The following is a 22311-nucleotide window of genomic DNA, read 5'->3' as shown; positions in this document are numbered from 1 at the left end:
AGTATTTAGCATGCAACTCATTCTTACATTAATTTCAGTTAAGGATACCAATAACTTACCATGTTAAACCAAGACTGCTGAACAGAGCACAGGAACCTAGCCTGAAGGTGCCCTCACACTTTCTGTGGGACCCCAGAAGCCTGTCCTTGCTTGGGTGCCATGTCTGTCTAACGAGCCATTGAAATAAGTGTTTCTCCTTCCTGTTGCCCATTGGAAGCACCTAGAGAGATTTAAAAACATATCAGTGTCCCTAGAATTTTCCAGAACTATTAAATTGGACTTTGGTAGTGGGTTTTTGGCATCAATATTTTTAAAAACTCCCCAAGTGATTCTTGTGCACTGCCAGAGTTGAGAGTTACCAAATGAGCTAGCTGATTTCTATGTTCTCTTTACAAAATTAGGTTTCTATTTTATGGGACACTTCTCCCTCAGATTCATACTCCACAAAAGAAAATGCAGAATGGCACAAGCTTCCTTTTGTTTTCAGCTGTTGTATGTATATATGCCAAGACACCACACATGGAGGTCAAGACCAACATTTTAAAAGGGGAATGCTTTCAGACTTTAAGTATGATCTTCAATATTATAATGGCTCGGTTTGTTTTAAGGTGAACTTCAAAGTTGCTTCTAAAAGGTATTTGGTGCTTTCAGGTGCTAAAAGGTCCTCAGGTGAGTACAAAGATGATGGAAATGGTACAGAGTGCTTTGCCCGGGTGAGTGCAGTGCTGTGAAGCCAGCACTCACGTGGGAAACTGGCTCGAGGTAATGGCATTCCTGCCACTAACCTTTATGCCAGTGGAGTGAGCAGTTTTTCTAAATACAATGGAACCTCTGCCACTTTGAAGATAAGCTTGCACAGGCCACTTAAAACAATAATTCTGTACTTTCTTTCCTGTTTCTAGATTTATTTTAAGTATTAGTATAAAATGTCAGAGCAGCTGATAGCAGCCAGATCAGTTTGTATAAAACTCAACTGCCTGTTTGTAGTATATTACAGCTATATTTGACACAGGAAAGCACTTAATCATGCATGCTATCAGCACACCACACCCACCTTTGTGAGGACCCTTGGAGGCTGTGAGATTTATCACTGTGAACTTGAACTGGATGGACAGGCCCTAATGGATAATGCAGGCTGCTTCTGAGAAGTTAGGGCTAAAAGTGTACCATCCACAATCCAACTGCCAAAAGAAAGGTCAAGAATGCAAGCCACCTCCCAGGAATGGCTCAGGGGTATCCCACCTATGTCTTAACTTTTATCTCAAGAGGTTGAAATTTTATGAGTTTAAATCTGATGACTTTGTAAGAATCTTTCTATGCCCATTTTACCTCCAAAACTGCCTTTTCTGAAGTCCCCTTAACTATGTTTTTTCTTCATGCCAACTGGTAAGTGACACTGTTTAAAAAGAAAAGGCAATATGGCGTTTTTGCAGTTAACCAACTTCTTTTCCCTTGTACCATTTCATTGGTACCTGGGAGTGGGGGGAGGGGTCATTCTCTTCATTTTACATATTGGACATCAGAAGTCCTTGTAGATAACTGAGCTAACCAAGGGAAAGCTGTCCACAGGAGACCCCGATCCAGAAGTCCCATCCCTACATTTTTCCTCTTAAATGGGAAGCACAAGGGCCATATGATCAGCGTTTGCATTTGGGCCCAAGTTGAGAAATCTGGGCTGCAGCATTCTGTAGTGAATATGTGGCCTTATACACATCATCTCTAACGTCTGCTTCCATGTCCAAAATGGGGTGATTGTACCCATGTAGCCAATGGGATGTACCCATTTAGGGATGCATATCTCACAGGACTGGTATGGAATGCATAGGAAATTATGATCACTTTGTCATTAAATATTAAGACTTTTAATTGCCTTGGATTACATTCTGGAGCCAGACTGACTGTTCATGGCCTACCTCCTCCAAAGTACTTACTAAAGTTCTCCTAGCTTCAGTTTTGTCATTTATAAAGTAGCCATAGTAAAATCCCACATATTTTTAAAATTTTTATTATAGACACTTTCAGACATACTTTTAAAGGCAGAGGGAATAGTAAAATGAACCACCATGATTCATCACCTAGTTCCAAACCTTTTCTTCTAAATTCCTTTAAACCAAATCTCAGGCATCATGCCATCTAACCTACCTCTGCCTAATTAGGTTATGTATTTTCTAACCACCATGCTATTGTCATATCTAGCAAAATTAACAGTAATTCTTCAACATCATCTAATATCTAGTCCATATCCAGTTTCCCTGATTGTCTCAAAGATGTATTTTTACAGTGGGTTTATTCATTCAGAATGTGAATAAGGTCCAAATCTTAAGCCACTTCCATTCAATAACAATCTCTCTCTCTCTCTCTCTCTCTATCTGTATCATCTCTATCTCTATCTCTATCTCTATCTCTATCTCTATCTTTCTCTCTATCTCCTCCTCCCCCCTCCTTTCCTCCCTCTCCCCACAACCTTTTTTTGCTGTTGGAGAAGCCATATCATTTATCTTGTGAAATATTTCACATTCTGGATAAGGATGATCTCTTCCTTCTAGTGGTATTTAACATTTCCCCCCAACCATTCCCTGTATCTCATCCTATATCTCATCGGTTTGATGGTAAGAATAACTAACATAAGTTAGTATCTGTAAAACACTGAGTGTGCATATCAGTTTGCTAGAGCTGCTGTAACAATGTATCACAAACCTGGTGGCTTAAACAACAGAAATTTATTATATCATAGTCTGGAGCCAGAAGTCCATACTTAAGATCTTGGCAGGGTTGGTTCCTCCTGGAGGCTATGAAGGAGTGATCCATTCCAGGCCTCACTCCTTGGCTTTTAGATGGTCATCTTGTCCCTGTGTCTGTTCACATCATGTTCCCTCTATTTGTGAAGCAGTTCCCTCTCTGTGTCCAAATTTTCCCTTTCTGTAAGGATATAAGTTATATTGGATTAGAACCTACCCTAATGACCACATCTAAACTAGTCACATCTGCAATGGCCCTGTTTCCAAAAAAAGTCACATTCTGAGTTGCTCAGGGTTAGGACTCAACACATGAATTTTGTATGGACACAATTCAACCCATAACAGCACAATACCTGTTGTACTATAAAATTTCTATAAATATTAGCCAAATTGTCAATAATTCCATCATTAACATGTTATATTGTTACTTATTTAAGAATTAAATGAGTTAACATATGTAAAACATTGAGCATAATACCTAGCACATAGTAAAATTTCTATGAAAATAGAAAATAGTTATAAGGTTTTAGCATGTTACAATGTTACTTAGTAATTTTTAATACTAACTTAAATTCATAAGACTCAAAAAGAATGAGCCACAGAGACACAGAAGGACAGGAACAGGTCTGCCAAATGGGAGCCTGTTCGGAAAGAGGGAATCTCAGTGGGCACCAGACTAGCTCAGAGCCCAACTCAGGGAAGGCCAAGTCCTGCTTTCCTGTTTCACCAGCTACACAACTTTGAGAAAGCTACTTCTTCAGACTGAGGTTTCCTTTTCTCTAAAATAATCAAATATTACATATTCTCCAAGCCCCTTTTAGTTCTATCATTCTAAGCTCTATTTGACTGGGAAATTAAATTAAATTACATTAAATAATTAAATCCTAGCTTCTATAAGGAAAAGGATCATGAAAGGCATAGCAAGCAACTGCCATTCATAATAGCAAGAAAGCTCTTTCACTATATTTGTAATATCATCAATATGTTACCAGTTATTAGGTGATAAGTCATTGTTAAAATGCACTACAAAAATTATTTAAGTAAAAGTAGTCAAGTTGATATATGTTCATCTTCTTTTATGCCACTATCATCTTCACTTTGGTTTATCCTTAGTATCTTTTTTCCTAGCTCATGGATCCTTTTTATTTTCTTTTTATGTGTGAATATTTTTTGATTTGTGTTGTTTGTGGTTGTTTCTTTTGAGTGTCTTAAGCCTCTAACCAATTATTTTCTTTGTCTTTCTTTTCCATTTTCTCATCACTAAGCACTCTTTCCTCACTTGTTTTCTTGTTTATTTCCATCCTTGGTACATTTTTTTTCTTATTCATTTCTTTCTCCTCCAATCTCAATGAAAAAGCCAAAATTCCTGGATACAATGATAGAATCACTTATAGCATCCCAGTGAGATTTCATCCTGAAACGTCCCCGCTTACCGTTTTAGACAAGAGCAGAAACACAGAGAGTTAACTGGCTGGAAATGAGGAAAGAAGAATGCAGAACAGAACCACAGCTCTGCAGATCTTTCCACATGCACAAATTCCCTGCCTCATATCCAACAGAAAGTCATTCATCCTCTGCTGGAAAGTTTCTGTCTGGGGAACTCTACTAGGAAGCTTAGTTAATTCCCCAGGGAGAATGGTGGAGATCTTGATGTGCAGGCCAGAAGAAAACCCAGCTTTTTATGACCTTGAGCATTTTGAGAAAAGTGATAATGCACTTTCAGGTCATCAGAAAAGATTGTTAATGGAAAAGAAAGCCTAGAGTCTACCAAGGGTTCTTAACGTCCTCACATTACTATTGCCATAGTGAGAGGGGCTAAGGACAGCTGTCCTGGGAACATGGGCAGAAGGAGAAGCACTGTGTCTCCAGCATTGGGGTTGAGGGGGCAGGTGCTTCCCAGACCAGAAGACAGTATCTAAGGAACTGAGGATACTGCACCATTGCTATGGCATCTCTGTTTTCTGTTCCCAGCCATCTACCAAGTAACATTTTGATCTTGGTTTAGCTTTCCTAGTACACTTTGCTCCTGAAAAGATTGTTCCCATTAGAGAAATGGTACATGGCCTTTCTGTCTCAGGCCAATTTTAGTAGCTTTGACAGTATAAGCCAGTTTTCCCCTAGAACCTGACTACCTTGGATAAGCTGAAAAAACAAAGTAATATAACCAGAGCTTGGCAGCTCTTTAGGTATAGGCAGTTAACAATGAGGAAAGCATTAAAGACAATATCAAGTTTCCAAGTCAGAGTTCCTAAAAGGGTGATAGATCACATATAGAATAAAAAAATGTAGAATCTATCAAGTATTAGTAATCTTCAGGCCTTCCCTCACCACCAACCCTCTCTTTTAATATCTTGTGGTGGAGGGTCTGTTGAAAGTAGTCTGCAATTTCAGGGGCCATATTTCATATCCATGTTCATTTAACACTATGTATTAAGTGTTTACCAGATGCAGAACACTGAGATGTACAAAACACAAGACACAGTATAACATACCCAACTCCACATAGAGTAGGGATTATAAGACACACATATAAGTAACTAAAAAGGCAAAGGTATGGGTTATTTGTATTATATATCATTAGGGTGCTGTCAGATGCAAATAATAGAAAATTCCAAATTCTAATTTGATTCAAAGAATAAAATAAGTATAATATCTCACTTACCAAGAAGTCTAGAAGCAGGGTGATTCTGAGATTGGTTGCTGTAAGAGCCTGAGGAGATCATCAGAGATTCACATTCTTTCCAACCTTCCCCTCTACCATAGGGGCATGTTGGCCTTGGTCCTTGAGCTTATCTCTTCACAGACACAAGGGGGCAATAGGTCTAGTCATTACCCATGGCACAACAACATTGGGTGAAAGAACAGGGTACAATGTTTCCATTTGTTTTTCTTTCATGTTTATGGTCAAAAACTTTTCCTTGGATCTGCCCCTCCCCCACTTCCTCTATGTCTCACTGATCAGAATTATGTCACATGACCTTGTTTATGTCAGTCACCAGCAAGAAAATAATATAATACTAACCCAATAGCTTGGACCAATCAAGATTCAACACTCTGGACATGGAGCAGGAGCCCTGGACATCAGATACCAAAACAAAATAAAGATTTGGTTATCAGGGGAAAAAAAGGGGGAAGATAGCTGTTAGGTAGACAATCAACAGGATTTACTGAAGCATGCATATTGTCATTGACACATTTATGTAAAACTGTTTAGCTTCAACCCACAGATCTTTAGACAGATCTAAACCTGGACAATAAAGTAGATGAGGGTCTTCTATTGCTTTTCAAAAGAAAGAAAAAAAATACCATTTTCCTCCAGAACTGAGGACAGCTCAGGGGTAAATACAACTACTGTTCACAGTAGCACCCATTATGTGCTAAATACCATGTGCTAAACATTCCAGACTCATAAGTTCTTTTAGCTCTTAACAAAATTGTGCAAACTAAATGCCTTAGACCCATTTATACAAATTAAATAAAACAAAAACTTTGCTTCAAGGAAGAAACTTGCCAAAGTCACATAGCTAAGGAGTAACAAAGGTGAGAGCCAAGCTAGTCCTATTTCAGGTCAAAGCCCCTTCTCTTCCAGTATACAATTCATACGTCTATACTACATAATTCCTGAGACAAGCATGTGGGAAGCAGGGACTTCTAGGGTCTGCATATGACTTGGGATGAGGAAGGAGAGTTTTATGCCCTCTCACAGGTGCTATACTGCTACAGAATATGAAGTTCAGAGTTAGGGTGAAAAGAAGCCCTACAGAGCTTGCCCAGAGAGAGATGCTGGTATTTGAGGACTATCTAGAATCAGGAGTTCAAGTACACAGGGACTTCCTTCTCTTTCTGCCCAGGAAAAATGAATTCCCAGCACAACTGATTATAATGGAGAAATAGGGCTGACTTGTAAAACTATCAGACAGATATGCCAAAAGAGGCAGATTATTTCATGAAAGTTTTCTTTACAAAACCTGGAATCTACTCTGCATCCATCCAATTTACAAGTCAAGGCTAATGACACAGCTTGTGTTGCTCTTGACAATGTACAAAGTGTGTCCATGTTCACAATTTCATCCAACATCTGAAGTGTGGTTACTTCCCATTCAGGTGATGAAACTGAGTCTGTGAACCAGTGCTGTCTCAGAGAACTTTACGTAATGATGGAAATGTTCTGTATCTTCCTGCCCTGTAGTATTGATAGCCATATGTAGCTATTGAGCACATGAAAGATTAATAATATAACTGAGGAAATAAATTTTTTAGTTTATATTGATTTTAGTTTAATTTAAAGAGCCACATGTGTCTACTGGCTCCTGTAGTGAATGGTGCAGTTGTAGATACTGAGTAACTTACTCAAGTGTATTGCTTTATTAAGCTTGAACCCTCTATTTTTTGTTAACAGGTTGCAACAGAAATTCTCCCTGAGTTCCTTGAGTAAATCAACAACTTGATTTAAATACTGAGAATTAAATTCCATTGTGAAAACTTAAGCATGAATTCAATAACGGGGAGGGACCAAAAACAGTTGAAATAAACTTTCTCTTATGTCAATTAGGTCTGAAATTATTGGGCTTTGGTGACAAAACATATATTCCATCACCTGAGTGAAGTTTCCCACTCAGGCGTGGGTGCAAGAATGAGCTTCTGAAACCAGTAATTCGGATAATTGCATAAGATGGCCTAGTCACTGAAGGGCATGGCCATAACTATCCTTCGCCTTCTAAAAGGAAAAAAAGCATGAAAGTCTCTCATGTGATTCATTCCAATAACCATAAATTCTGGAAGGTTCTAGGCAACAAACAAAAATTATCATCTGATATTATTCCTTCTTGTCACATTGGTTGGCCTCCTGAGGAGACTCAGGGAGAGCAGGAGAAAGAATACAGGAAGGGGGATAAGGGTTAAAGAATTATATGCCCTCCAGGGAAAACATTTCATCCATTTTGAGGGTGTAAGTATAGTCCTCTCTTCATTCAAACAAATACTTCATCCTGCAATAGATGAGGACAGTTATCCCACTTATCCCACTCTGTGTAAGGCCTTAGGTACTATTTCTTTATCTGCACTCTTTGCCTACAGAGGGATTCTGGAAATGGTTGAGAAAATCTGCCAATGACAATATCCACAGCTCCCTCCCAACTGTGACCTTTAGGAGGCTTGGGTTGCCCTATTGCGTGAAGCTGAGGGATTCTCAGCATGTACATTCCTATCTTCACAGCCTGCCTTCAGATAGGTCCCTTCCTTCCTGCATAGATAGAAGTATAGGTTAGCTCAGCAGGTGACCCTCACCTCCACCCGGGACTTAGAAACTTCATTTAATCATCATTATTAATAGCTGGGTGTGCTAATGTTTCCTGAATGACATGATAAGAACCACCGGATCAGAAGGAAGCAAATCCATGACTCAGCATTTTCCCCTCCAGTCCAACAGTTGTGAAAGGTTCCTGTTTGACCTAAGGATTTCTGTGAGGACTGGGATTCTTGCCCGATGTCTGCTTGAAGATTTCATATTGTGTAAGACAATGGTATGCAGTCACTAAAATTTAGAAAACTGGGAGGCAGTCTCTGTGTAATGCTACTCTCTAGCTCTCCAACTACCTGAAGCTAATGAGCAAAGCTGCCTCCTTAACTTCAGTCCAAAGCTAGTTTCTGTTTCCTAATTTCCAATTAGTTTGCCAAACGGAGGGAGCCTAAAGTCTACTGAGAATTGTGTTCAAGGTGTTTATATTTATCTCACATTAGCTTCTTCACCTCCCTATGTGATATTAACTTATTTTAGAAATGGGGAAGCTAAAGTTCAGACAGTGAATAATTACCAAAAATCACAAAGCTCATTAGTGGGAGAACCAAAATCTGCACCCTGATTCTCAGTCTTCTAGTATCAAACTGTCACTTCAGGCAGCATGATCTGAATGGAAACAGGGTACTCACTGTTGTGGACTGAACTGTGTCCCCCAGAATTCGTGTGTTGAAACCCTAACCCTCACGTGACTATTTAGAGATAGAGCTTTTAGAAAGGTAATTAAGGCTAAAAGAGGTCACAAGGGTGGGGCTCTGGTCTTATAGAACTGATATTCTTACATAGAGAGGAAGAGATACCAGAGATCTCTCTTTCCATCCACATGGAGAAGAAGCCATATGAAAACAGAGAGAAATCAGTCGTCTATAAGCCAGGAAGGGAGCCTCACAAGAATCCAACCCTTTGGGCACCTTGATCTCAGATTTTTAGCCTCCAGAACGGGGAGAAAATAAATGTCATAGTTTAAGCCACCCTGTCTGTGGAACTGTTCTTTGTTATGGCAGCCCCAGATAACTAATATACTCAGCTTGGGGCCTTAAATACTTTCTCTTCAAAACTTCTAATGTAACACTCAAAAAATTGTCATGCCCCATGCCCACATCCTATAGCACCTCACCTACCTGCCTCTGCAGCAGGGTGAGAGCTAGGGTGAGGTAGTTGAGGCAATCTCCCAGTGCACAGAAAACACAGTAATTTCCCAAGGACACCAAAAACACTCAGTAATTAACACAAATAACATTGTAATGAAACATTTTTAAAAATAAAAATCAGGCCAAAAAAGTCCATGAGGTTTTGGCTACTTGGCAATTTTTCCCACAGGTAACCATGGTTGACAGCTATTTCTCCCTGGCTTTTAATGTAAGTGGAGTCCCTGTGAGTGAACCCCAACTTCATACTTTAGAAAAAGGAATGCCTCTATTTTTCCCCACAACAGATTATTATCAAGCTGTTAATAATAATAAACAACTTTGGTCTGAATGCCAGCTATGTTTCAGACTTTGACCTGGGTGCAGAGTATTCAATATGGAACAAGGGAGATGAAACCAAGGGAGAGGGCAGTCTGCAGAGGGACTTGGACAACTAAGGGGCAATAACAGTCTACAGTGCTCAGGTTACAGCAGGTGTATGCAAAGGAGGGTGAGTGAAGGAGGCATATAGAGATATCTAAGCCTAACCAAGAGCATCAGGAAAGAATTTCCAGGGAAAGTACCATCTCACTTTACCAAATGGCGGGGTTAAGAAAATGTGGCTCCAGGCAGAAGACAAATGTGTGTAAGTCCTGTTTTCTGTTTACTGATTGCTTACTACTAGTTGACAAATCACAAGTAACAAGGCATTAAAAGTTTATGACAACTATAAGGAAGGTGTGCTTCTATCTTGCACACTTTTATCTATTCCATCAACAAAGTCAGTTGATTCCATCTTCAAAAAAGAGAGTCCAATTACCTCTTGACAAATCCATTTTTATCTCCTAGTCTCCTAATTCGTCTCCTGGCTTCCTTCTTTCCCTTTGCGGTCATTTCTCAATGCTGATGCCATAATTAACCAATTAAATCATAAGTCTGATCATGCCATTTCTCTGGCCCAAACCTTTCAATTGCTTCTCATTCTTACTCAGAATAAAGTCAAATAACCAGTCCCACAAAATCCCCTTCCCATTAGCTCTCTCACCTCATCTCTTCATCACAACTCTATATTTACTCATCTTGGTCATTTTTATCACCAATTGGCTGCCCAAACAACCATGAAAAACACCTATTAAGCAAGGGAAGCTAACTTTATTAGATTTACTGTAGTAAGGGAGAAAACTATCTTGACAGATTCTTAGTAGTATACAAAAATGAGAAGTTAGAGCAGAGTACTTATAAAGGTTTAGGGCTTGGGATAGATGATATTAAGGATGATTTTGCAAGGTGGGAAATTATCTAGAATTGGACAATTTATAACATACCAGTTTAGAATTGGTGGGGAAACTGAGATGAGGGTGTTGTAACACTTGGTAAATAAACTATTAGTACTGACAAATAAGCACATCAATTGAGAATTATTTCTGCTTCAGTTCTCATACAACTAGAATGTAAGCTCCGCAAGGGTATAAACTTATTTTTCTGTTCTGTTCACTTATATCCCATCTTACAGAAGAATGCCTACAAGTTCAGAGTAGGTGTAAATAAATGTATGTTGTATAAAAGAATGAATGTTACTCTTCTGATTTTTAAAATATGGAAACTGAAACTCAAATAACTTCCCTCAGTACATAACTAGAGAGCAAGACATATGAAATTTGAACCCAGGGCTACTTTATTCTAAAGTCAAACTCTTTCTCCTGTGCCATCTGGATTATGGTAATTAATATTTATTGAGGTTCTGCATTAAGTGCTTTTAATACATTTTATTTAACTCAATAATGCTGCAATACAGTTGCCATTGTTATTCCCCTTTTCAGGATGAGGAATCTAAAGCTTACAGAAATTAAGTTATTTAAGTTCAAAAAGCTTGCAGATACAAAGATAATTCTCAAAGTTAGGTTACTGTGATCCAAAACACTAAGCTATACCCAAAATGTGGAAAGCAATCCAAATGTGCATCAGTGAATGAATGAATAAGCAAAACATGGTATATACATACATGGAATATTATTCAGCCCTAAAATAAAATGAAATTCTGACACATGCTACACCATGGATGAACCTTGAAAACATATGCTATGTGAAATAAGCCTGATGCAATAAAACAAATATTGTGTGATTCCATTTATACAAGGTACCTGGAATAGGCACATTTATAGAAATGTAAAGTAGAATGGTGTTTATCAGGAACTGGAGGAAAAGAGAATGGGAATTATTGGTTAATGGATACAGAGTTTTTTGGGGGGGTAATGAAAATGTTCTGGAAATGGATAGTGGTGATGGTTTCACATCATGAATGTACCTAATGCCACTGAATTGTACACTCAAAAGTGGTTGAAATGGTAAATTTTATATTATGTATACATTGCCATAATAAAATAACATTAAAAAGAACTTCTGGGTGAATAGAGTGAAGGGATTAAGAAGTAAAAATAATGGTAGTTACAAAATAGTTGTGGGGATATAAAGTACAGCACGGGGAATATAGTTGTAACATTGTAAAAACTATGTATGGTGCCAGGTAGGTACTAGACTTATCAGGAAGATTACTTTGTAAATTGTAGAAACATCTAACTACTATGCTGTATACCCTAAACTAACACAGAATAATGTTAAATGCCAACTGTAATTGAGAAATGAAAAATAAGGGGAAAAAAATACCCTAAGAGAAAATTCTTCAGTCTTCGGCATAGATCCCCTCCACATTTCTTCTGAGTCAGCTATAGATTATTACCCAGTCAGTTATAGATCATTGCCTCAGTCTTTTAGTAATGCTGTTCTAACCTCAAAATAAAACCTTCCTGCAACCATCAGTCACCACTGAGCCTGTTCATGCAATGAAAAATAAAGAATATGAAAAAGGAAAAACACAGAAAAATGGGGAGCTGAAGGTAAACACATTGTGTTGACTAAAGAAAGACCTACTACTCTGGAAAAGTTAAGGAAAGTATGTTCAAAATTCAATAAGGGTAAGGAGTTTTAATTTTTTTTAATTATGAGAAAAAATTAATTCATTTCTTCTCTCTCTCCAATCCATGATTTATGGATTAATGGTGATTTACTACTCACATGAGAACTGTGAAGAGCCTAAAATACTACCCTCAGACCCCTGAGTCAGGGGCAAAAAAAAATTTTTTATAATGTATAGCAAACAGCATGAGCCTCAGCATATTGGCTTCAGTTCTTATCCTCATCCCATGGGGTGAATGCAGATGAGCCCAGATGGGTACCTGCAAACAAAGTGAGTTGCATTAGAATATTTAAAAGAAACTTTGAGCTTAAGAAACCCAAATCTTTTATAATGAACAACAAGCATGCTTGCCCTTTGTTCCAAAGGAAGACACTATCTATTGCTCAAATATATTTGTTATATAAAAGCCTTGAAAAAAATAGTCTGGAATGAAGAGTAGTCAGTTTTTCTGCAGCAAGATTTTCAGGAACTCAAGAAACCCAGAGAGAATTATTTCTCCACAATATTCACCCCTTACTTCTACACTATCTTGGCTTCTGGTCAGTTTTCCCATATGTATCAACTCTGTAATCCACTCCATTTTATCTGACCAACAGAGGCAGGAGCTGAACACATTTCATTTGTCTCATATTTAATTAAGTCTACTACCTACAAGACTCCAAGGCGCACAATGAAGTCACCCTGCAGTACTGACTTCAACCATGCACTTTAGGGTCTTGTATCCACTAAGCTGAATAACCATCAGTGTCTACCTCAGAAATCTAAGTAATTTTTCTCTTAACTTTCTGTATCGCTCTTTTAACTTTGCCCAGGACATTAATTTAGGTACAGAAGAAGAAAGTCTAGGTCAATCATGTTAACCATAACAACCCTGGCCAATGAATTTAGCCTTGTCTAAATGGTATTCAGGTATGAAATCATAGCATTGATCACTTCAGCTAAAATCAGAGGCAGATTCCATACCAACTTTTTAAAAATATTTTTTGATTATGCTATTACAGCTGTCCCATTACCCCACTCCATCTCCCTCCATCCTGCACACCCTACCCCACCCACATTCTCCCCCTTTAGTTCATGTCCATGTGTCATAAGGTTTTAGCTTCTACATTTCCCATACTATTCTTGCCCTCCCCCTGTCTATTTTCTACCTACCATCTATGCTACTTATTCTCTGTACCTTCTACCATCTATCCTCTCCCACTCCCTTGTTGCTAACCCTCCATGTGTTCTCCATTTCTGTGGGTCTGTTCTGGTTCTAGTTGTTTGCTTAGTTTGTTTTTGTTTCAGGTGTGATTGTTAATAATTGTGAGTTTGCTGTCATTTTATTATACATGTTTTTGATCTTTTTCTTAGATAAGTCCCTTTAACATTTCATCAAATAAGGACTTGGTGATGATGAACTCCTTTAACTTGACCTTATCTGAGAAGCACTTTATCTGCCCTTCCATTCTCAATGGGAGCTTTGCTGGATAGAGCAATCTTGGATGTAGGTCCTTGCATTTCATGACTTAGAATACTTCTTTCTAGCCCCTTCTTGCCTGCAAGGTCTCTTTTGAGAAATCAACTGACAGTCTGATGGGAACTTCTTTGTTGGTAACTGTCTCCTTCTTTCTTGCTGCTTCTAGGATTCTCTCCTTCATTTTTACCTTGGCTAATGTAATTATGATGTGCCTTGGTGTGTTCCTCCTTGGGTCCAACTTCTTTGGGACTCTCTAAGCTTCCTGGACTTCCTAAAAATCTATTTCCTTTGCCAGATTGGAGTACTCCTTTATTAGTTATTCAAATAACTTTTCCATTCATTGCTCTTTCTTTTCTGGTAGCCCTATAATTCGGATGTTGGAATATTCAAAGATGCCCCAGAGGTTCATAAGCCTCTCCTCATTTTTTTGAATTCTTATTTCTTCATTCTTTTCTGTTTGGTTGTTTCTTTCTTCCTTCTGGTCCACTCTATTGATGTGAGACCCAGCTTTCTTTCCATCACTATTGGTTCCCTGTGTATTTTTCTTCATTTCACTTAGTGTAGCCTTCATTTTTCATCTAATTTGCGACCAAAATCCACCAATTCTGTGAGCTTCCTGATCACCAGTGCTTTGAACTGTGCATCTGGCAGGTTGGCTATCTCTCAGTCACTTAATAGGATGGGTTCTGGGGCTTTCATTTGTTCTTCTGTTTGAGCCATCTCTCTCTCTCTCTCTCTCTCTCTCTCTCTCTCTCTCTCTCTGTCTGGTTGCACCTATTATGTGTAAGGGGCGGATCCTTAGGTGTTCACCAGGGTGGGGCAACCCAGTTGCTGGGTAGTAACGCTGTATGTGGGGACGGTGCCTGAGAGGGAACAATTGCACTTGCTCTGCTCTCTGCTGATTTCAGTCCCTTCCACTGCTTCCTCCAAGCAAACTGAACCTTTCTGTTGCTGATTCCTTGTGGGTGGGCTTGTGTACCCTGTGCGTCATTACAATGACCTCTCCTGTGAAGCTGGGAGTCTCTCCCTGCTCCTCAACCCCCACAGGTGTTTTCCATCAGTGCCCCAAGGCTCTATTTCCCAGCTCTGGGATCCTGGGTTGAGCACAATGACTGCCTTCATGATTGCCGCCTCACTGGGTTGCCGGCTGCCACCCCTCAGCTGGGGTTTGCCAGCTGCTGCTTTCACTCCCAGGGTCTGCCCGCTGCAGTCTTACGGGTCAGGTCCCAATGTTCTTTGTGCTGCACAACCCGTCTCGCCTGACTTCTTGACTCCGCCCCTCCTACTGGTCTGGATCAATGTGTCTTAACTCCTTGGTTGTCCGACTTCCATACAGTTCAATTTTCTATCAGTTCTAGTTGTTATTCTATTTCTAAATTGTTGTTGTCCCTATCTTGGTTGTGTGAGGAGGCACAGTGTGTCTACCTATGCCTCCATCTTGGCTGGAAGTCCCCAACTTTCTTAATTGGATACTTCTCATAATAGGAAAACTGCTCATAAGGTACACATAAATAACAAGCCATTTGTCTTTCCAGGATGCTCCCTTAAAAACCAAGGTTTTTAAGAGATTTCCAGTCATCCGAGGTCTATATGATCTGCTAGTGGTATTCCTTCAATGCTTGAAGTTCCCCTTTGACCATCCCTAGGGGTCAAGACCCCATGTTTTCATGATAAAGGCAAATTAACACCTGGCTTTCAGACCAGAAGTGCAATGCTGAGAGTGAAAAGAAAGTTTACAATTATTGGAGTCATCCAAATTATATCTACATCATTTGTGTGTGTGTGAAAAGATTGATATGCCAATGACATGGCCTCCTGGCCAACAGGTAAACATATGGGTTCCAGGTTCAATTTGAATAATTGAGTCCAGTCCTTGTTTTTAGAATGACTGCCTAAAGGTCAGTCCACCCAACCTGTCCTGTTTGTGCATGCTACCTGCAGCAGAGCAGTACTCATTCAACCCACAAAATAATGGTACAATGGCTATGGAAATGGGGATGGGAAAAACATCCAATGGTGTCAATGGTGTTTTACATGGGAAGGCCCTACTCTGCTGTTCTTGATAGATTTCTCATTAATATTAAGATAAATGATAACCAAATTATGATGAGCCACCTGGAGGGTGGAAGATCCAGCAGTCTTAAATTTAAATCACTTGTAACAGTGTAAAGGAACTACACAAGGGTATTTTCCTTTTTCTAGAAAGGCTCCAAAGAAAGATCATTAATGTCACTTGTTCCCCTATATATCTCCTAAGGTCTAAGGTATTCCTCCCCAGGTGCCAGGGTCGTTGTTCTCCCTCTACCAAAACGAAATCTGTGTGGCCCATTCTAGTAGCTATAACTTCAACTTTTTTCCAAATATTCCTCTATGCACACCAAGACATTTCTCTGGAAGGGTCAAGTACAAGAAGAACAAAGGCACATTAAAAATGTATGGAGAATACTTTTACTAGTCTTCTGGGACTGCCATAACAAAATATTATGAGCAGGGTGGCTTATACTACAAACATCTATTTTCTCCAAGTTCTGGATACTAGGAAATCCAAGATCAAAGTGCCATGGTTGTTTTTTGATGAGACCTCCCTTCCTAGCTTGCAAACAGCCACCTTCTTAATACATCTTTACATATGTTTATGGAGGGAGGTTATTTCTTCTGTGTTTGTGGAGAGAGGGAAAGAGAGAGGGATCTGGTGTTTCTCTTCTTATAAGGATATCAGTCCTATTGAATTAAGGCCCACCCATATATAACCTTAATTATCTCCCTATGGGCTCTATTTTCCAATACAGTCACATTAGATTTTAGGGGGTGGGGGACACAACTCAATCCATCACAATACTTATTCCCTCACATTGGCTTGTGTAGGCCCCTGTTGGTAAGCAATTTACTCAGCCATGTGATCATTATGTCTATGACCATGTTAAGTCAACAAGAAAATCCAGGTAGCTGAGCAACAATTAAATTTGAATCTTCTTTTGGCTGGGGTGTCTCCAGAGAGTTTACCACAGGTCAGCCTAGAACTGCTATGAGGTGAAAGAAAGGAGCATTATGCCCATTTTTCATAGGAAAGGAATCCCAAATTTTCAAAATAGGCCTATATAACTATTGAGAGACAATTTCCCAGAGTGTCTTTCTACATACCTTGTGAGCAAGGGAACTGGCTCTCTTTATTTTTGATTCTTTTTTTCCAGAATGTTTGTCTAGCCTACAGCCCTGGAAGATAAAAATAAATTCTTCCTCCAGAACAAAGGGCAGCTATGTTAATTTTATAGTATAATAACATTTTTTTCTGGAGCAAGGTCAGGAAGGCTCGTTGCCTACTATAAAAGATGTGGGCTCCTTAAACTTAAGGTTCCTTTCCTGTATGCAACCCATTGCATGCACAGATTTCATCTGCCCCTCATCATATCACCATATGGGAACTGGTCTTGGGAACTCTGGCTACCACTATTGCCTTGAATGGTGAAGTCCTTTGTCTTTGACCCAGGAGTCTCGTGTCTTCTGCCAGCATCACTGAAATAGTGACAGGCTAACATGTTATTTTACAAGTAGGACAAACCCTTAACAATTATTGATACTCACCACCTCTTCATTTGTTCTGATCATTACCCAGGAAGCTGCTGAGAGAGGGCTCTGCTTTTCTGAGGACTGCCAAATTCAGCGACCAAACTGTCACACTAATGTGTGTGGACCAGGAGAAGGTGAAAGAGTAGAATCAGAAATGTTTTTCAGTCAATTTCTGAGTAGGCTGTTTCAATACTCAGAAACACAAGATGGCTGTGAATGGCGGAGAGCACAGAAAGTCCATCAGATACTTGACTTGCAACACATTGTTGAGAGCCTTTTGCAATAAAAGGCTCACCATTGTCAGAATGCAAATGGACCAGAAAGCCAAACACAGGATATGGATCAGTTTCACCGGCCACAATGCTCTGGCACGGAATGGTGGATCAGACTAGAACAACATGAAAAAGTGTCAATAGCAGTGAGGCACCACCAACAACCCTAAGAGAGGTCAAGGGTCCAGTGTAGCACACCTGCCAGGAGTAGTCAAGGGCAATGTCCCATGTTATATTGTCCTCCCACTTGGTAAGGAAAGTAAGGTTGGGCAATTGAAGGCTGAGAGACTGCAATGTAGTTCTAGAAAAGCTTCATTAAGGCTGACAGGGAGTCCTAGAGCTAAAGAAATCTGTCATGGGTGTCCCAGGGGCAGGTATCAGAATCCCCAGTGTGCTCAGTCATTGGCTGGGAAACCCCATGAGCAATATGAATGGAAAAATAGATAGAGTTCAGCAAATGTAGTTGTATCCAGCTACACTCTTTGCAAGTAGAAAACCTAAGAGGTACATTTTCATGGTTACCATAACCAGCTATGGTTAACAAAAATATTCTATAATAAATCATATCAAAAGGGACTAAGACTCTGGAATAGACAAATGGAATAGCAAAAAGTTAATACATAGTCAATATATACACATGTACATATACCATAAATATATAAAAGGGAAAGAATCAGACTGTCATGTGCACTGTCAATTTGTAGTATATATATAAATATTTATACTTTAAAAAGATTCTGTGAGAAACTAGCACCATCTTTAAAGCTCTGGAGAGAAAGGTATACTGACATACACATAAATTTTTCAGTGTGATAGATCACATTTTCTTCTCTCAGTAACCAAAAACAGCCTGAGGGATTTCTTTTCATCTTTTGTCTCTCTGAGACTCAGCTAAGTAGGAGGAAGGAGTAGAGAAACACAGCTACCTTCCTTCTCACAGCCCAGCTGGAAAAGGCCACCCTTTGGCTACCTGAGATAAGGACCTGGTGGGGGGGAGAGGGGATCATGGGGTGTAGCAGGCCTTGAGAGTGCAGTTATATCATGTCTTATCACCTATATACCTACATGTCAATTAGTTTAAGGAGTCATTGAAATATAATTCACAGCCCTGGCTAAATGGCTCAGTTGGTTGAAGCATTGTCCAGAACACTAAAAGGTTGGGGGTTCAATTCCTAGTCAGAGGATGTATGAGAGGAAACCAATCAATATTTCTCTCTCACATCGATGTTTCTCTCTCTCTCTCTTTTTCTTTCCCCCTTGCCTTTTCCCCTCTCTCTAAAATCAATAAACATATCCTGAGGATTAAAAAAATAGAGAAAGAAATATAATTCACATATCATAAAATTCACCTGCACGTAGTACACAATTCAATGGTTTTAGTATATATGCAGTGATGTACAACCATCTCTATGATCTGAGTTCAGGATAGTCACATCATCCCAAATAAGAAACTCATTAACAGTCCTTCACCAGTTCCCTCTTCCCCACCCATAGTCTTAAAAAACCACTATCTACTTTCTATCTCTATGGAGTTGCCCATTCTGGACATTCCATATAAATGGAATCACATAATAGATAGTCTTTTGTACCTGGCTTTTTTCATCTAGCACAGTGTTTTCAAGGTTCATCCATGGTGTACATATGTCAGTATGTTAGTCCATTTTACAGCTGAATAATATTGTATAGATATATTATACTTTGTTTATCCATTCATTAATTAATGGATACTTGGGCTGCTTTCATGTTTTGGGGCTATTATAAATAATGCTGTTATGAACATTTATGTACAAATTTTTGTGTGGGGCATATGTTTTCAATTTTCTTGGGCATATACCTAGGAGTGGAATTGTTGGCTCATATGGTAATTCTAGGTTTAATGTTATGAAGAACTGCAAAACTGCTTTTCACACCAGCTGCACTAATTTACATTCCTACCAACAATATATGAGGGTTTCAATGTCTCCATATTCTGGCCAACACTTATTACTGTCATCTTTTTTATGATAGTTATCCTAGTGGGCTTGAAGTTATATTCTATTATGATTTTTATTTGCATTTCCCTACTAGCTAATGATACTGACATCTTTTCATGTATTTATTTGGCCATCTTTGGAGAAATGCTTTCAGATCTTCTGCCCATTTTTTAAAAATTGGGTTACTTGTCTTTTTGTTTTTGTTTGTCAGAATTCTTCATATATTCTAGATACTAGTTTCTTATCAGATATGTGGTTTCTAAAAAGTTTCACTCATCCTGTGGGTTAGTTATCCTTTTACTTCCTTGATATATCACTTATAGCACAAAAGGCTTAAGTTTTGATATAGTAAAATTTATCTATTTTTTATTTGGTTGCTTAAGCTTTGGTGTCATATCTAAGCAACGATTGACTAACTAAAGGTCACATAGATTTACTGTCATTTTTTTTCTTAAAGTTTAAAAGTTTCAGTTTACATGTATGGTCTACTTTGAGTTAATTTTGGCTATAAGAAAGGGTTTCCATTTCATTCTTTTTTTTAAGATTTTATTTATTTATTTGTTTTTAGAGAGGGAAGGGAGGGAGAGAGAGAAACATCAATGTGTGGTTGCTGGGGGTTATAGCCTGCAACCCAGGCATGTGCCCTGGCTGGGAATCGAACCTGCCACACTTTGGTTCGCAGCTCGCGCTCAATCCACTGAGCTACCAGCTAGGACTTCCATTTCATTCTTTTGCATGTGGCTATCCACTTCATCCCACACCATTTATTGAATATTTTTCTTATCGCATTGAACAAGCATGTCAATTTTAAGCAAAAATGATAATTTTTCTATGACCACAGTCTGAGAGGACAATCAGACTCATTAATTCAGTCTTCTCATATTCCAGAATTTCTACCACTTGGTATTTTGTGAGACAAAGATCCTCTAAACATATTTGTTAACTGAACAAATACAAGAACCTACTTAACCTTGCTGAACTACCTAAAAACTTGAACCACTTCTGTTTGCTATAAATACTCAGTGCTGTGAAGGAGAGTGCTGGTTTCTATTGAAACTTGATCCCAGAGTATTTATCTGGGAAGCTGGGGGACTGATTTTCCTGTTTTATCTATGACCTCTCCCAATAAATGCATTTATTAATTTCCATGAATTGTTATGGTTTATGGGAGGTGTGTAGCAGCCACCAGTTGTGTGGCTAGAAAATGCAGGCTGCCAACAGAAGGCCACAAAGACTATTGAATCAGCCCTTCCCGACTTTATCACTGCCTTGGCCACTATGTATTTATGCCACTGTTTGGCCTTCCATCTTACTGCACAGAGAATAATGCAGATATTTAAGTGTTCTCCAGGCCAATCTTATTGCAACATTTCGAAAACACCAAATGAGATTTTTGCCACTAAGGTGGACCAACTCAAGCAAACCAGTTGGTGCATGGAAGTCACTCAAAACAAATTGGTAGAGAACATTAAAGATTTAATGCCAAGCTTCCATGCTCCATGGGACTTCAGGGAGAAAAAAAAAAGCTACTGAAGTGGTCTTCAAAGAGCCCAGACACAATCTCAACCAAAGGTTCTTAATTATCTTAAAGAAGTTAATCCCTAATTCACCTGTACTTTTATTTTAGGTTGGTGTTGCTCATTCTAATTCTTACACCACAGTCAGGGCCAGAGCTATTCCAGGAAAAGGAGACCTCCATCGTACCATTCATGAGTCCTGGCACGCTCCAGAGAAACATGGTTCAGGCTCTTCACCCTTTCAGAGCAGCTGAAGGTGCCTACTCCATCCTCTGGACAGGGACATGAAAAGGCTTAGAATCCTAGGACCTTAGATCTGGAAGAGCCCTTAGAGATGCATGACATTCCCAGGTTTGTAGCTGAGACAACTAAGGCCCAGAGAATTAAATGATTTGGCTTTAGTGACACAGTGAATTAAGGTTGAAGAAGAAATATCTATAATGTATTTGAAGCATGTTAATATTCTGAGTCAAAATCACTGATGTAAGCAGTTTTTTCTTCAAAATCTGCTGTTTCAGACATGCCACTATCTTACCTAAATGTTAAAGCTGAGGTTTTGACAATCAACACCAAGTGCTGGGAAAAAGTGGAGTGGTAAGGCAGTTACTACAGCTTCAAAGAAACCAAATCTAAATATAATTCCCTACTACCTTGTAGGGATTAAAAAGATATCCTCTAGTACCTTTTTCTCAGCATTAAATGCATTACAATGAGAGGTAAATTGACCTTTGTTCCTTGGATTATTCTGATATTGTTCAAAGAGTCTCCCAGTTTGCATTGCACTGAGCCCAGGTGCGGAGCCACCCTTGAAGGCAAGTCCCCAGACCTTACTGTCAAATTCACCAGTTATTTTCTCTCTCTCTGCAGCTGCACTCAGAAGACTGCTTTTGTGGACCACCAGGAATTTCCTGTGATAGAATATCAGAAAGCTACTGGTGACTCGGAGGAGGTGACTTCACAGGGCAAAAGTTCCCTTTCTATAATAAACATTCTCAGTGTGGCCATGTAGGAGACTTCCTACACAGACCCCACACCTATGAGCCACTTGTCATCTTGACACCAAATAGCCAGAGAAAGAAACAGAACCATTTGTAAGAGATTATCTTTTTTAAAGTGAACTTTGGTCTGGGTCTGGATATGTTTACATCATCATCAAAACCAGTGAAGCAAAAGCTTACCTAAAAAGGATTTTAAGAGAACATACAGGTTTTCTGAAGCAAATAGGCAAGCCATTTCTCAGCTCCTAAGTGAGGGGTAGAGGCTGTCAAAGGACTCTAAGACCCTTTAGCATTTGAGGGCCTTCACTTCCTGGCACACTGACCAGCCTTGTACCCATGGGAGGCCTGGGAGCATCAGGTTGTCATGTTTCAGGAGGCTTTACCTCTCCA

At 39.2% G+C, this 22311-nt stretch overlaps 1 long non-coding RNA gene across 1 annotated transcript in view; it reads left to right on the top strand.

The window, feature by feature from the left end:
• The window catches only part of LOC123825752, a 29157-nt gene extending 7175 nt beyond the window's left edge, over window positions 1-21982 (top strand). Inside the window, exon 3 of the long non-coding RNA XR_006786954.1 lies at window positions 21791-21982. This is a non-coding gene — a long non-coding RNA (uncharacterized LOC123825752). The remainder of the gene's footprint in view (window positions 1-21790) is intronic.
• The last annotated feature ends 329 nt before the right edge of the window (window positions 21983-22311 follow it).

This window comes from Phyllostomus hastatus, unplaced genomic scaffold, assembly GCF_019186645.2.
Source record: "Phyllostomus hastatus isolate PE091 unplaced genomic scaffold, TTU_PhHast_1.1 phas_contig_65, whole genome shotgun sequence".
In the NCBI taxonomy this organism is placed as follows: domain Eukaryota; kingdom Metazoa; phylum Chordata; class Mammalia; order Chiroptera; family Phyllostomidae; genus Phyllostomus; species Phyllostomus hastatus.
The sequence above is the reverse complement of the archived record's forward strand: the minus strand, read 5'-3'. Positions and strand labels throughout refer to the sequence as shown.